The sequence below is a fragment of the Eretmochelys imbricata genome, chromosome 14 (genome assembly GCF_965152235.1).
Source record: "Eretmochelys imbricata isolate rEreImb1 chromosome 14, rEreImb1.hap1, whole genome shotgun sequence".
NCBI classification, from domain to species: Eukaryota; Metazoa; Chordata; order Testudines; family Cheloniidae; genus Eretmochelys; species Eretmochelys imbricata.
In genome coordinates this window covers 282,736-295,177 of record NC_135585.1, presented here as the reverse complement: position 1 = coordinate 295,177, position 12,442 = coordinate 282,736, and the positions used below count along the sequence as shown (strand labels likewise).

General features: G+C 47.5%; 1 protein-coding gene across 1 annotated transcript in view; it reads right to left on the bottom strand.

Annotated features, from left to right (window-relative positions):
- The window catches only part of FASN (fatty acid synthase), an 86,884-nt gene extending 85,801 nt beyond the window's left edge, over window positions 1-1,083 (bottom strand). The window contains exon 1 of the mRNA XM_077833001.1: window positions 865-1,083. The gene's annotated coding sequence lies outside the window, so the exon portion shown is untranslated. The remainder of the gene's footprint in view (window positions 1-864) is intronic.
- Between the last annotated feature and the right edge of the window lie 11,359 nt (window positions 1,084-12,442).

The following is a 12,442-nucleotide window of genomic DNA, read 5'->3' as shown; positions in this document are numbered from 1 at the left end:
TGCAGCAAGGGCTCAGCCTCCATCTCCCCTCTTCCCCGCTGCTACCTCACGTTTGATGAATAGCTCCAAAATCAAAGCTCTGAAGCAAGCTTCACTTCGAATATAGATAATCAAATGCACTTAATCACTTAATTTTACTTCACGTTTTTTGAAATCTTTAAACAAAATTAAACTGTATTACTGTACGAACATTTCAATAAGTAAAAGCTTCTCAGCTAGCTATGAATAGTCAACTAATTTGGGAGGGGAAAGGGACGGATACTGCAGGAGGCAGTGCAGTGTTTATTCAGAACATTATCTCTAAGATGACCACTGACTCTCCAAAGAGGACTACTCCAGCGCTTCACCGCCTCTCTCTATAGATTGAGATCAGATCCGTGTTACAGTCAAACCTTTCACCGGCATCTACAGCTGGCAAATTCCAATTTATGTTCAGACAAGAATAGTTTAGCCGCCTATTTGTACAATCCTATTTACCGAAAGGGTCTGGGGAACGTTTACGGAGGAACACAGCCACACACTAAATATACTGATAACTGCATTTGATGCCTCTAACACAGACTCCCCCGTGATCAGTGGTGCAAGATGGAGCCGAGCCCAACGAGGGGACGGGCCCCGCCACAAACCCGCCGAGAGGTGGCGGCGGGATCCCCTTGTCCGCAGGGGCGAGGAAGGGGCGGCTCAGGCGCGCTGGCCCCCTCGCTGGTCTGGGCAGCCCGAGCCCCGATGCTCGGAGAGAGCCCGGCGGCCGCTTCCGCTCCAGCCCCGGGCTCCTCGCGCTTTCGCCCGTCCTCTCCCCCGAGGCAGCGCGGTCGCTGGCCCAACGCGGCCCCGTCCCAGACCCCGACACCCCGCTGCGGTTACCTAGCTCCCGGCGCCGGTGACCGAAGGGCCCGCGCGGGGCAGAGCGGCTGGAGCCCGGCCTCGGAGCGCGCACTGCCACGGAGCCGGCCCGTGTCTCGAGGGGGGCCGCCGGAGCCCTGCTCAGCGGCCGTGCGGGGTGGGCTGCGGCACGCGGGCGGCGGGCTGCGGGCGGCGCCGGGACGCGGGGCTGTCGCACCGGCCTGCTCCGTGCTCGTGTCGCTGCCTCCCAGCGGCTCCCAGCGCTATTTAAGCAGCCGCCACCTCCGGCGGCCACGCCACATGGGCTGACAGCTTCGCTCCGCGGCGCAGTCCAATGAGAGCCGGGGCTGGGCGCCGAGAGCCGGCTCTGGGGCGATGCCAGCCCTGCCCGCAGGAGCCTCTCCAAAGGGGGCGGCCCCGCGCCGCCCAGCGGAACCTCCCCTCAGGCCGCCGGGACAGGGCTGAAGCCGAGGCGCCGAGCTCCCGGGGGCTGTTCTGCGGCCCCCGCCCCGCCCCCGCGAGTGAAGGGCTCGGCCACGGCCCGGCGAGGAGGCCGCCGCGGACCCGAATTGGCACGGGCGGGTTTTCACGAACCCGTCCCGGCTGCTCCCTCCCCGCGCTACGCGCCGCGTTGGGAGCGGGGCCAGGCCAGGCGGCCCCCCGGCCAGGCTGCTCCGAGACCCCCGCACCCCGCCGACCGCAGGGGCTGCAGCCGGCACTGTCTGGGGCCGAAGGAGCTCGGAGCGAGCGCGGGGAAAGGCGCCCCCAGCGTCTGCCCCTTGTCGCGCGCACACACGGGGCGGGGCTGGTGCTTTCTACTCGCGGGGCCCCCGCGGGGCCGGCCGGGCTGGGCACCCCGCGCCTGCGGGGGAGGCGGGCCTGGGCAGCAGCCGCCGGCGGGGGAGCTCTCCCGCCACGGGCCTCTGCCATTTGCAAAGTAGACGGCGGCTGTTTCGGAGGCGAAGTCCCCGGCCGAGACCTCCCCTGCGGGGGCGGGAACGGTGCCGCCTGCGGTGCCTGGGCCTGTGGGGCGTTGCTAGGCGATAGGGTGATGTGGTGACTGCACGGAGGGGACGGCTCTGTTTAGGAAATGAAGCCGCTTGTGATGCAAGAAGCGCTTGTGAATTGCGGCTTATTTCAGGTCATTCACCTCGGCAGAGTGTGATCGCTAGAGGTTATTACAGTTCAAACCTGAAAACAGGCACTGGGGCGGTGAAACATGCTCCAGGGATGGCGTCGCCCCCCTCGCCCCAGTATACAGCCAGGAAAGGCTCTGATCAGTACTCCCCATGGGGAGAAAAGTGGAGTTAGAGAGAGACCTAAAGCCTCCACGCAGCAGAGCCCAGAGTGCCTGTTACTCCTTGAAAATGATCATCCTTCTTCTCCTGGCTGCAGGGACGAGGCTGGTGAGACGAGCTACTTTCGCTCTCACTGAGCCCTGTGTCATGGCTAGGAGCTTGTTAATTCTTGCTTCCTTTTGATCGTCTGTTAGCATTAAGAGCCAGTGAGCGCCTGCTACCTTGGGCAACCTGGATCCCATAAACACCTGGCGGGTGCCCGCTGCAAGCAGGTGCTCCTTTGGAGCCCTGTGCCAGATTGAAGTCTCATTCCCTTCCAGGTGCCTCCCCCTCCTTCCACCTCTCCCAAAACCAACATAGGCTGTAACTCCCCCAGCCACCTGCTTCCTTCCAACCTGCTCCTAACTCTTGATCCAAAGGGAGTCAGGGAGCACAGCAGAGGGACTGAGGGAGCCCAGGTGTCTCTGGGTCTAGGGCCTTAGGGCTCCCACTATAACTCCTTCCCTAGCTTCAAACTCTGAAAATGAAGGTTACTTGTAACCAGAATTTTTTTAGATGGATTCTGCATATTCGTGATCATGGGACACACTACCAGTGCAATTCAGAGGGTATACTGTCTCCTAGCAGTCCCCCTTAGAGTGGTCACAGGCCACTCCTATCCATCTCCTCAGACTTCCTGAGCATCACAGATTACCAACCTCAAGACATCAAAAATAACATCAGAGTCCCCAAATTCACGATTTTAAAAATATTGGTGTTTTGGATTTTTGAACGCCCCCTGGCCAACACCTGTGTGTGTGAGAGAGAATTAGCATCAGGTGATTTTGGACCATATTGCATGAACTCTCATTCCCCCACATTTGCACATCCCCTTCCACCAATTAATTCTGCCCCCCAGCCTCCAACTCAATTCTCAAAAAGAACAGGAGTACTTGTGGCACCTTAGAGACTAACCAATTTATTTGAGCATAAGCTTTCGTGAGTTGCAGCTCACTTCATCGGATGCTCAAATAAATTGGTTAGTCTCTAAGGTGCCACAAGTACTCCTTTTCTTTTTGCAAATACAGACTAACACGGCTGCCACTCTGAAACAACTCAATTCTGTTACCCCAGTCTCTACATTAGTTCTTCTGCCTGGCCCTGGCCCTGACATCTACCCCGTGAGTCCCTCAATAGTTCAGCATTCCTAATCTCACCACTACTACTCCTGGAGCGCCACCAGGCCTGGCAGAGGCTGTACCAAGGGTCCCTTCTCCTGCTTTCCCTTTCTCCTGCTTTCCAGGGGCTCTTCATTCCCCCTTCCCAGGCCTGGTGTTGCATGGAGGGAGAGGGGATGGGGAAGAGGGAGCAGAGCTCTGCTCCCTCTTCACCCTCCCCTCCTGTGAGAAGAATGGCTTTAGATTGTTGAGGAGATGTGGAAGGGGAGAGAGCTCTTTCTGCAGCAGCTCTGAGTGGTTGCTTTGCCCCAGGGGAGAGGCAAGTGAGGCAGGCAGCCAATCAGAGGGGGTTTTCCCCCCAGGCAGGGTTCAAATTGGCTGGAGTTTGTCATCATGAGACAGAGTTCCAACCCAACCAAAATCCCATCATTTGCTTAAAAAAAAAAGTCACAAGAGTTGGCACTATTGAAAGTACAAAAAGGGACTTAAGCACCATCCATTGCCTCAGTTCCTTCCACCACAGCAATTAAAGATTTCAGTAAGACTCCTAGGAAAAGGAAAAAGTGCACAAGGAAATGTGAGTATGCAGAGTCCACCTTAAAGAATTCCAGTTGCAAGTAAGGAATCTTTATTTAATCTTCAAGTGCCTTCTGGATATTCCCACTCATGGGACAGATTGGCAAACAGTGCTCCAGCAACAGAATAAGGATTGTAGTACTGCCCTATCAATTGTGCGTCAGCTCTGGACACAAGGTCCCACATGACATTCTCATAAGTAAGCTGAAGAAATGCGGGCTCAGTGGAACTACCATTAAGGGGATACATAATTGGTTAAAACAACCAAAAACAAAGGGTAACTATTAATGGAATTATGTCAGAGTGGAGGGAGGTCTCAAGTGGGGTTCCACAGGGATCTGTTCTGGGTCCAGTTTTGTTTAACATCTTTATTAATGACATGGATGTAGGAATAGAGAGCATACTGATCAAATTCGCGGGTGACACAAAGCTAGGAGGGCTGCCAAAAGTTTGTGGAGGATAGAGCTAAAATTCAGAGGGATCTTGATAAATTGGTGGGACTTGGCTATAGCCAACAAAATGAAATTCAGAAAAGACAAATGTAAGGTGTTATACTTAGGGAAGAAAAAACAAATGCACAAATATAGAATGGGGGATAACTGTCTTGGCAGCAGCACTGCTGAGAAAGATCTGGGAGTTGTCAGTGAGGGCCATCCCTAGACACTGTGGTGCCCTACGCAGTCCCCCCACGGGGGGCGGGCGGGGTGGGGGGACTATGCTTAAGGTCTGTGGGGGGCAGGAGCAGGCTTGGGGGGTAGGGGGAAAACCACCCCCCAGCACGAGCCAGCGGAGCGGATTGGGGCCAGGTTGTTCCATTTCCTGCTGCCCAGTGACTGCAGGGCAGGCCCAACCCTGCACTCACGGGGTGGCGGGAAGTGGAGTAACCTGGCCCCAGACTGCTCCGCTCTGCTCCCCTGGCTCACGGCCTTGGGAGGCGGGGGGAACTGTCCCCCAGTACTCACCGGCAGCGCGGCTGGGGTGGGAAGAGGTAAGGCAGGGGCGGAACAGGGGCTATGGGGAAGGGGTGGAGTGGGAACGGGAGAGGGGGCAGTTTTCAGGGGATTGGGCTGGCTGCTGGAGCAGCATGCTGCTGTGTAGGGCACCAGGAAATTTGGGGCAACGTGGTGTATTTTGCGTATGGGTAAGGACAGCCCTGGTTGTTGTGGATCACCACCTCAACATGAATCAGCAATGCGATACTGTTGCAAAGAAAAAGAAAGAAAATGCAATTTTAGGTTGCATTAACAGAGGCATAGCATAAAAGTCATGGGAGGTGATAGTACTGCTCTATTCAGCGCTGGTTAGGCCTCAGCTGGAGAATTGTCCAATTTTGGTCACCAGTGTATAGAAAGGATGTAGAGAAACTGGAAAGGATCCAGAGACGAGCAACAAAGATGATCAAAGTGATGGAATGCAACCCATATGAGCAAAGGCTGAAGGAACTGGCTATGTTTAGTTCAGAAAAGGGGGGATATGATAAACTGTCTTCAGATATTTGAAAGGCTGCCATAAAAAAGATGGAGAAAAGTTGTTATCTTTTGCCATGAAAGGCAGGACAAGAGGCAGTGGGTTCAAATTAAAGCATAACAGATTTAGGTTAAATCTCAGGAAAAACTTCCTAACTGTATGAACAGTAGGACAATGGAGCAGTCTGCCAAGCGAGGTTGTGAAAGCTCCTTCACTGGAGATTGTCAAAAGGAGGCTGGATAGCCATCTGCCTTGGATGGTTTAGACACAACAAATCCTGCATCTTGGCAGGGGGTAGGACTAGATGACCCGTGCGGTCCCATCTAACCCTATGATTTTATTATTCTAAATTTTGTATATCTTGTATGTACAGAGCACCTAGAGCAGACCCATAGATCTCTGTATATGTAAGGGCTTGTCTTCACTACAGCGCTAAATCAGTGCCAATGCAATTCACACAGAAGCATCGATTTAGCAGGTCTGGTGAAGATGCGATGAGTCGATGGAAGAGCGCTCTCCCATCGACATAATTAATCCACCTCAATGAGAAGCGGAAGCTATGTTGACAGGAGAGTGTCTCCTGCTGACAAAGTGCAGTGTAGACACTGTATTAAGTCAGTGTAAGTTATGTTGTTCAGGGGGTGGGTTTTTTTACACACCTGAGTGATGTAATTATGTTGACTTCAGTGGTAGTGTAGACAAGGCCTCAGGTACACAGTGGAGAGAGACATTGCTCTAGTAGAGTGTGAAATTAATCCCAACGGAGCAGAAATAGATCTTAGTTTATAGCGTTCCTCTATAAATTTTCTAATCCACCTAGATAACATTTGTGAAGAGACAGCCTGACCTTTATGATTGTTCACATAAGAAATAAAAGAGTGGAGGACTTGTGAAATGTTAGTCTTGTTTGGATAGTAGGCTAGGGTTCTCTTAATATCAAGTGTATTTAACTTTGATTCATCCTTCTGACTGTGAGGGCTAGGAAAGAAAACTGGCAAATGTATTGTTTGGTTAATGTGAAAATCATAAACCACTTTGGATAAGAATCTAGGGTTAGGCCAAAGCACCACCATGTTTTTGTGAAATATAGGGAAAGAAGGATTAGCCATTAGGGCACGTAACTCCCTCACTCATCTGGCTGATGTTATGGCAACTAAGAGTATTTTCAATACACAAATGGAATAGTGAGCAGTCACCATAGGCTCAAATGGAGGCTTCGTGAGATGAGTTAGAACTAAATTGAGTTTCCATACTGGATCCAGATCTTTCACCAGTGGATACATTCTGAAAAGCTCTTTCATAATTTTGATTGTATTGTGTGCAAAGACAGATCTATTATCTACAAGTATGTGGTGTGTTGAAAGAGCTGCTAAGTGGCCTTTTACAGATGATATAAGGAGAGCTGAAACTTTTAACTGAAATAAATATTCTAGGATAAATTGAATTGGCACTAAAAATAGAGGTACAGGTTTGCTCTGCATCACTTCACAAATCTAGCCCCTTTGAAATCATAATACTTTCTAGTTGGTTGTTCTCTTGCATTAAGTAACACCTATTACAACTCTAAAACACAAGATTTTTCATAGTCTTCTAAAGTCCTATAGCCTACGCAGTCGAATACAGTAATAGAGGATCTGGGTGGTAAATCTTGCCCTTCTCTTGGGACAAAACAATCCAGTAACACTAGAAGAAGTCTGTACATTCCCTTGGAAAGTTCCAGGAGGAATGTGTACCACTGTTGTCTTGCCCATGTTGGAACCACTGATTTTATTTTGGTTTCCTCTTATCCCCTTTATCACATTTTAAATAAGCACAAAGTAGGGGAAAGTGTAAAAGAGGCCTTTCCCCAATTCACAAGAAAGGCATCTGGTATGAACAAACTGTCTGTGCCCACTCTTGAGCAGAACGGAAGGCACTTTGTATTGCGTCTGGTGGCAAACAGATGTATGTCCGAAAACCCTCCCAGGTTGAATATGTCATTTATCACTGCTCTCTTTAGTGGCTACTTGAATAACTCCATCACATCTCTGCTCAGCTGATCCACTAGGCTGTTGTCCTTCCCCAACAGGTGAAGAGCAGTGGGATAAAGGCTGTACTCAGTACACCAATCCCATAACTAGACTTTGAGCAGTTGGGAAGAGTGAAGGCCTCTGTTTGTTGATATAATACATTGCTGTTGTATTGTCCATGACCCTATAGTACCCTTGCCTGAATCTGAGGAAGAAAGGACTTGAGAGCTATACAAATCACTCTCAGTTCCAGAATATTTATATGTATTCTCTTCTCTTAAGAGCTCCTATGACCTTGAATCATAAGAGTGCTTAGATGTGCTCCCCATCCCCTTTTGTATGCATCTGATGTAATTGTCATTGATAGAGCTGGAGGAGTGAACAACAGCCCTTTCAGAACATTTGCACTTAGAGTCCATCATGTGAAATATAGTAGAATATTTTCTGGAATGATTAATTTCTTTAACATACTGTACTTTGTGTATCCCCTCACTAGCCGTTCTCATTCTGAGTCAATGAAATGGCTTAAGTGGCTGAGGCCACTAAGCCCATGAGCATTAGAGAAAATATTACTCTTTGGGAACAATGTTGCTGAAGTGTGTCTATAAGAGATTGAAGCCTGTGAAGCTTCTCACAAGGTAGGGAAGCCCTGCTTAAGCATCAAGAACTGCTCCTATGAAGGGGCTTCTGTGTACATGATGTAGCAAGGACTTTTTCCATGTTCTTTGAGAGTTTAGGACTCTTTATAAACATGTGTGACAAATGTCCATGAAAATTGCGTTCTGAGAATCTTGAGGACCCAGTCATCTAGAGAAGGGTAAACAAAAATGCCCAGCCTTCTTAGATGAGCTGTCACAAAAGACAGACAGACCAAAAGATAGTACGTTGTACTGGAAGTGATGCTGGATGTGATGGAACCATAAAACAGAACTCCTTGCCGTAACTTAGTCTGATAAAAATATGGAGATAAGCATCCTTTAAATCGAAAGCTGCAAACCAGTCTAGGGTGGAACAGGAAGATAAGACACCAGTATCAACATTTGAAATTACTGGTGAATGCATTGAGCTTTCCCTATATCTCCCGTGTGTAATAGGGACTAAATCTTAGCTCTTAACACACTCTCATGAGAGGAATCCCTGAACAGGGAAGGGTGAGGAGGGCTTAGTGGAGGTAGGGTTTTTTAAATGAATGGCATAACTATCTTCTATAATCTCTGGTATGGAGATGTTATGGACTTCCATGAGATCATCATCTGGACCCATGGAAAAGAAGCCCTTGAGGAATTCCACCATGATTTCAACAATTTCCATCGCATCAACCTCAGCCTGGTCCAGTCCACACAAGAGATCCACTTCCTGGACACTACAGTGCTAATAAACGATGGTCACATAAACACCACCCTATACCGGAAACCTACTGACCGCTATTCCTACCTACATGCCTCCAGCTTTCACCCTGACCACACCACATGATCCATTGTCTACAGCCAAGCTCTGCGATACAACCGCATTTGCTCCAACCCCTCAGACAGAGACAAACACCTACAAGATCTCTATCAAGCATTCTTACAACTACAATACCCACCTGCGGAAGTGAAGAAACAGACTGATAGAGCCAGAAGAGTTCCCAGAAGTCACCTACTACAGGACAGGCCTAACAAAGAAAATAACAGAACACCACTAGCCGTCACCTTCAGCATCCAACTAAAACCCCTCCAATGCATTATCAAGGATCTACAATCTATCCTGAAGGATGACCCAACACTCTCACAAATCTTGGAAGACAGGCCAGTCCTTGCCTACAGACAGCCCCCCAACCTGAAGCGAATACTCACCAGCATCCACATACCACACAACAGAACCACTAACCCAGGAACTATCCTTGCAACAAAGCCCGTTGCCAACTGTGCCCACATATCTATTCAGGGGACACCATCATAGGGCCTAATCACATCAGCCACACTATCAGAGGCTCGTTCACCTGCACATCTACCACTGTGATATATGCCATCATGTGCCAGCAATGCCCCCCTGCCATGTACATTGGTCAAACTGGGCAGTCTCTACGTAAAAGAATAAATGGACACAAATCAGATGTCAAGAATTATAACATTCATAAACCAGTCGGAGAACACTTCAATCTCTCTGGTCACACGATTACAGACATGAAAGTTGCGATATTACAACAGAAAAACTTCAAAACCAGACTTCAGTGAGAGACTGCTGAATTGGAATTCATTTGCAAATTGGATACAATTAACTTAGGCTTGAATAGAGACTGGGAGTAGCTAAGTCATTATGCAAGGCAACCTATTTCCCCTTGTTTTTTCCTACGCGCCCCCCAGCCTGTTCCTCAGACGTTCTTGTTAAACCCTGGATTTGTGCTGGAAATGGCCCACCTTGATTATCATACACATTGTAAGGAGAGTGATCACTTTAGATAAGCTATTACCAGCAGGAGAGTGGGGTGGGGGGAGAGAAAACCTTTTGTAGTGATAAACACCCATTTTTTCATGGTTTGTGTGTGTAAAAACATCTTCTGTATTTTCCACAGTATGCATCCGATGAAGTGAGCTGTAGTTCACAAAAGCTTATGCTCAGATAAATTGGTTAGTCTCTAAGGTGCCACAAGTACTCCTTTTCTTTTTGCGAATACAGACTAACACAGCTGTTACTCTGAAACCTGTCATACTACTTGTATGTTTGTTCTTGTACCATTCTACTGGGTCAACACCAATTTAAGAGTTATTCTCAGCTCCTGGGAACTGCAATAAAATAAAATTCTGTCTCTTACCACCAGAAGAAGAAAATGGAATGAAGAGATCAAACAAGAACATCTCTTGCCACCATCTATGGTTTGCTAGAGCAGAATTTGCTCAGGAAAGCTGAATGAACAAAAATTGCCTTCCTGGCAAGCGATCTGCACAAACAGGCATGCCAAATGAAAGATTTTAAAATCCAAAACCACTTTTGAAATCTGCAACTCATGAGCTAAACACCCAGTGTACAGGACATACAGACCCATTTAGTAGGAAAAGCATTTTCTAAGGGTCAACCAGATATCAGAATGTTGTTATAACAATTCATTGAATGGGAATGTTGCTTTCCTCATTAGGGTATCACCATATTAATGCTTCAGCCTTGCACTTCTCACCAGGATGCAGAGCCACATCATACTGAGCTGCTCTAAATCTTCATGTTCAAATTGAAACCATTGGAAATAAGAGTTGCAAAGTTGCTGGAATGTATATTATATAATTATTTCAAAACTTTTGAATTCAGGCAAACTGTATAGCAACAGTTGGCTGCAACTATGATGTCAGGCCAAAATTCCTCTGCTTGTCGGAAACCACTGTGCTTTGAGCTGCAGTCACAGCAGGCTCTGGGTGAGGGGAATGCATCATGTTGTTCTGGTCCATGAAGGAACAATGTAAAAAATATTTAATCTGATGATGGGACCTTCAAACAAAATAAACTGGGAAAGGGCACAGAGGACACCTCAGATCCAGTACAACATGATCAAAACACAATGAAATAATGGCTACTAAGCATGCAACTTATTACTATTATTTATTATTTGTAATACCATATTATTTGTATTACCATTTGTATTATCTGTATGTTAAAGCAAAACATTTTTGAACAGAACATTGAACATTTTTTTCAAGTTATTCCTGAGCTGCCTACAGCCATGCTGTACAACTTTGTACTGTGTTCCTTTCAGATCTTAACCTGAGCAGGGTTGTCTAGAGACAGAATTTGGACAGGAGGCCTTCAAGGAGCACCAATGTGCTGCAGGAAGAAGTGCAGGTGATTTAGTAAATCTTTCTTCCATCTTAGGCTCTTAACCTGAAAACACACACATTATTAACTTTACTACCACGAGTAGTCCTATTCTTTTCAATAGGACTACTCACAGTAGTAAAGTTAAGCACCTGAATAAGTGTTTGGAGAGTCAAGGCCTTAGTACCAAACCAATACCCATCTTCCTGCAATGCTGTTGGAAGTGCCATCCTGCCATTTTCAAAATGAAACAAAAGAGCGATCCTGAAAACTCATGATCATTCAAATGTCATGACACTTTTCATAAGTACAGTGGTGTGCTGGTCAAATTACAATTCACATAAAATTTTTCCTGCAATTTCAGCTGGAAACGTGTTGTAAAGATGCGTTATTTGTACAATGCTTTTAGTTCATCCAATGAAAGATTATAAGTATTATTAATCAGCCTGATTCTCACAGTCTTGAAACTTGTGATGTCACTTACACCTGTGCCAATCAATACCACCAGTGTAAGTGACATCACCAGAATGGAAAATTCTGTTTCTGTAGCATTTGACACCCATTTTGCACAAGCATAAATGACTACAGAAAGTACAAGCTAGTGCAGAATCAGGGCCAATCTCTTTATACCCCTGGCTTTAAAATGAATATTAAGCAGCTACAGAAAATTGATTGTTACAATATGTAGAATGAGTGCAGTGTTAGTAAGCATAGGAAAATAGCATGCTAAGGTAGCCCACAGAGATACATTTTCCCCTGTCGAACCCACACTCCAGTGTTTCTCAACAAAATTTTGCTTAAAATTGCAAGCTCTGCCTAAAGGCACAAGAGTTTAAATCTTTAGTAGCTCGGAATCTATACTAACCTCCAGAAAGCAGGTGGATAAACTGACATTTAATAAAGCCAAACAAATAAAATAGGGTCTAGCTGGAGCTATTCCTCCCTCAGCACCTTTCTGAACCCAGAACTGTGTAGGGGAGACACCCCACTTTGGGGGCACTAGTACCCAAGTGGTGTGCCACCCCTTTCCCTGTGCCCTGGAGGAGATGTGCAGAGAGGAGTCAAAGGGACTGAAGATGCCAAAACAAGGACCTCTGGACATTCAGAGAACCATCCACACTTTTAATTGTACTTACTCATTTATGTGCTGATTGGCTGTCCAACCCTCTCCCTCCTCTCCCCAACAGCTCCTTCACCTGAGCTTCATTTCACACTTGCCTCTCTTATACTCTTCTACCCTGCCCTGCCCCCCTCACTTCCCTTCTGTTTCCATTTAGCTAACTCCTCCTAAGTAAACCCACCCAAAATA